We start from the raw sequence: 4,660 nt of genomic DNA, 5'->3' as shown, positions 1-4,660 counted from the left end.
CATCCGAGTACATACGACAATGTAATTGGTATCAATTTAAAGGTCCACTCCACTCCTGTTGGATATACTATCAACTTCTTGGGTCTATATTCTTCAGGGGTAAATATATACGCTATAGAATTCAAATTTTGTAATTTTTCACACAAAAGTCAGGCTCCATTTGACCCGCTAAATATTGACCTATGTTTATCAAAACAGGCATGCTTATTCTTTGGCCCGATCCCCTATTCCATCTAAAAACTCGTGATGGTTGGACCATGATTGCGGACTCTGGAGCCACCAGAAAATCAGACAAAAATTTAGTATTTGGTCCATTGCATCCCCTAAATATTAACCGATCTTTACCAAAAACAATAGGGGTCTTCATTGGCCAGAACCCATCCTACATGCAAAATTTCGTATTGGTCTATAACTGTGGCCTGTATCGTGTTTACAAATTATAATGGACAGACGGACGGACGGACACACATGTCTAGATCGACTCAGCTAGTCGAGGTATGACGATCGGTATACTTAAAAGTGGGTCTAGGACCAATATTTCGCAGCGTTACAAACTCTTGGGGCTGCACAAAGCTATAATACCTTGACAACACAGTTGTGTAGGGTATAATAAAAACCCAAAATTCGGGACTTAGTTTATTTTTTGTTTGGGAACATATTTCATACCCCTTTCTCAGTGTAAAATTTTTGTGATGATCGGAGAATTATTAGGGTCTCTAGAGCGTCCAGTAAAACAGGAAAAAGTTTTTGGTCAATTTCATCCCTTAAATATATTTACCGATCGTTACCAAAAATAGAGTCTTTTTTTGGACCGAACGGAACCTACATGCAAATTTTCGTGAAGATTGGTCCATAACTGTGGCCTGTATCTTGTTTGCAATTTATAATGGACAAACGGACGCACGATCACACATGTCTAGAACGACTCAGCAAGTCGAGATATGTGAGAGATCGGTATACTAAAAGGAGGTGGAGAAAAAGAAATTCGGATCGTGTCTAGAATAAATCAGATGTTTTCCTATAAATGGAAATTCGAACTATAAGTATACGAAAAGTACCAGTATGTTCAAAAATTGTTAAAAAATCGCAGCATATTAATAGATATAACTTGAAATTTGGAATGGGAATCAAGTTAGATATATCGAAGTGGTAATCCTGGCCTTTTTAATTAACGCCCCTTCAGAGTGTAGTATTCGGATATGTAGGTAGTTTTGGAGATTTTGTACTTATGTGTACGAAAAGTACTATATGGTACTGTATTTGGTACAGTTTGTATTTGGGGGAACCGATTGAGCTGGAATCCTGAAATTTGAAATTAAAATTACTGTTGGAGTATATGAAGAGATTATCGCTGTAGTTTTGGAAATTCGTACTTATGGGTACTAAATTTGATACAATTTGGATTTAGGGAGAACCGATAGAGCAGGAATCCTGAAATTGAGAAATAATGTTTCTATTGAATTGTATGAATTAGTAACGTAAATATGTACTTGGGTGTACTAAATAGTACTTATTTTGGTACAATATAGAGATGGAATCCTGAAGTTTGGAATTAAGACTGCTGTTGGATTGTTGTATTTGGAACCACTATGGATTTTGGTAAACGAATAGAGAAATTTGGAATTAAAATTACTATTGTAGTGTAGGTTTTAGCCATAAGCCGGCATTTTCCCACCGCATGGCTATAGTTTGATATTCAAGGTGGAAGAATATCCAACTATCTAGAAAATTTTAGATTTGAGTCCATATTTTGGACCCCATATTAAGTTTCAGCCTCATTTTAGTCAAATTTTCCCACAGAGGTGGCTTTAGTTCGGCGTTCAGGGTTTTTGGAGGTTGAAAAAAATCTCTTCTGAAAATTGTAAATATAGATCCATGTTTTAACTAGATACCATATTATGGTCACGCGCCATTTCGGTATTTTCAATGTTTTATCCGAAGTGACTGTAATTTCACATTCCGGATTCTTGGAGGGAGAAATACATCTTTGGAGCAAATTTTCCATATGGGTTCATCTTTCGACATAGTCCCCATATAACAAGTCCCCCACGAAGTGAAGTGAATTTGCCACTCAGGATTCTTGAATGAATTAAAATATCACTGCAGAACATTTTCGATAAAGGTTAATATATTGACATAGGCCCATATAAAATAACTGGCCCTCGGTTCCTGAAAGGAGAAAAACATCTCTGTAGACAAATTTCGATAATGGTCTATATATTGGCATAGCCTCCATATTAAGTTAAATGTTCCCGACTTGTTTTCAGTAAAAAATTGTCGTCAACATAAAAAACCAGTGAGTTAAGCAGAATAGTCGGACGGGGCCGACCATATGATACCCTACACAACTTCCACGAAAACCTAACTTTCTGTGGTTCATATTCTAAGCATGGGAAATATTTAGCTATTTTTGCACCCTCTTGAGTCCAACAAATATTACTAATATTCCGTACAGCCCTTCTAATTACATGTCCAGATTCACTTCACCGTGGCTTGTGTTGTGATGTTCGGCTTTCAACTGTGGCCTATAGATCGAATCGAAAAACACAAAAAATAAGTTTTCTTTCCACTTCATCCCAAAATTATTATCTGATCATCACCGAAAATTATAGGCGTTGTCCTTGACCATAACTGGAACCTTATGGAACATTTCAAAGCGATCAGCGTTATATTTCCGCCCTCTAGGTAATGGTTTATTATATAATATGTGAATACGTAAATATTTACGTGTAACTGCCACATTCGAGTACATATGACAATGTAATTGGTATCAAACTAAATATTGACCTATGTTTATCAAAACAGGCATGCTTATTCTTTGGCCCAATCCCCTACTCCATGTAAAAATTCGTGTTGGTTGGACCATGATTGCGGACTCTGGATCCACCAGAAAATCAGACAAACATTTAGCATTTGGTGCATTGCATCCCCTAAATATTAACCGATCCGATTGGCCAGAACCCATCCTACATGCAAAATTTCGTGAAGATTGGTCCATAACTGTGACCTGTATCGTGTTTACAAATTATAATGGACAGACGGACGGACGGACACACATGTCGATCTAGACGATCAGCAAGTCGAGATATGACCATCGGTATACTTAAAAGTGGGTCTAGGACCAATATTTCGTGGCGTTACAAACTCTTGGGGCTGCACAAAGCTATAATACCCTGGCAACATAGTTGTGTAGGGTATAATAATAAGAGAAAAGTGCGGTCAAAAAGTTGTTTTTCGAAGAACAAAATTCTGCTTTACCGTCATATTAACTGATCTAACAGACTTATTCCGGTATTCGGTATCCGGTATTCTTACCTTTATTGTATATCCATTAAATTAAGTTATCTTTTCATTTTCCACATTTGCTTTAATGTCGTTCCTCTTATCCATCCCTGTGATGTGAAAATGATGTATGTTTGTGTGTCTATGTGTGTGTGTGCGTATGTAAGGTTATGTGTGCTGCCGAGTTTGCATTGCAAGTTAGTGTCGCCAAATACTTTGAATTTTCCCCCTTTTTTCGCCAGCAATTCTTTTTCGTATTTTCTTCGCAAAGTAATTGTAACGTCGTCGGCAACAACGACGCAACGTAAGTTAGTCAGTCCGTCATTCATCGTGGGGGCAGAGATACATTTATGCAACACAACAAAAGCAACGTGCCACCACCACCATCATCATCATCAACGCCATCACCACGTTATATTTTAGCGTGGTGTAATGTCTGAGGCTGGCTGGCTGGTCGCCGATTTGGCCGAATGCTTCCTTGCTGCTTGCCTCTTTGGTTAAATGGTAGGATGGGAAGGAAGTACAATGACTAAAAAAAAAACAGCAACTACAACAACAACGATATAGGAAGGCAAACAGAACAGGTCGACAGCTATCAAGTACAAAGTGGGTATGATGCGGATGGAGAGGGGGAGGGGGAGTTTGAACAGCGTGCGTTTAGCTGTATTTATTTCATTTTCCTTCTTCGTTTATTTTTCTCTGATTATTAAAAGCAAAAGAGAAAAATAACAACAATTTGGTAATTTATTACGGCAACAAAAATAAAAACAAAAACAGCAACAACAACAACAGCATTGGAGTAGCTCAGGGGAGCGAGGGGGAGAGAATTAAAAAATAAACAACCACAATAAAAATATGTATATGAAGTTGAAGTTTTATTTTTTTCGACATTATTGAATAACAACAGAGAGCTAGTAGTAGTCATAGTCGCAAGGCTTGTAAAGTCGCACAATTTTTTTAAAAACAAAATAAAATACAGGCGCAATCATAAACCAAAAGACATTTATACATACATACACACATACATATGTACGTATTTACACATGACATTAATCCGTCCCATATATATCACCCATCTGTTACAGACATTTTAGTGTAAAATTGTGTGTATGTCTGTCTGTATGTAATAAAAATTGCTCATAGCCATCATGGTGAGTTGTTGTTGTTATTGTTGTATCGCAAGTAACTCTGTTGTGAGTAATTTCTGTATGGATTTCATAAAAAATCCGAATGACATATGGCTGCTAAACATGAAAAATATGAAATAGCCAACAACAACAATAATATCTTTGTCTCGGTGAATGAATTACGCATTAAATTCAATTACTAACATACATATATGCATTTTAGTGGGAGATTTGTATAAAACTTCAAATAA

The sequence above is a fragment of the Musca vetustissima genome, unplaced genomic scaffold (genome assembly GCF_032173495.1).
Source record: "Musca vetustissima isolate MV318-11 ecotype Yass unplaced genomic scaffold, APGP_CSIRO_Mvet_v1 utg5838, whole genome shotgun sequence".
Taxonomy (NCBI): domain Eukaryota; kingdom Metazoa; phylum Arthropoda; class Insecta; order Diptera; family Muscidae; genus Musca; species Musca vetustissima.
Note: the sequence above shows the minus strand (reverse complement) of the source record.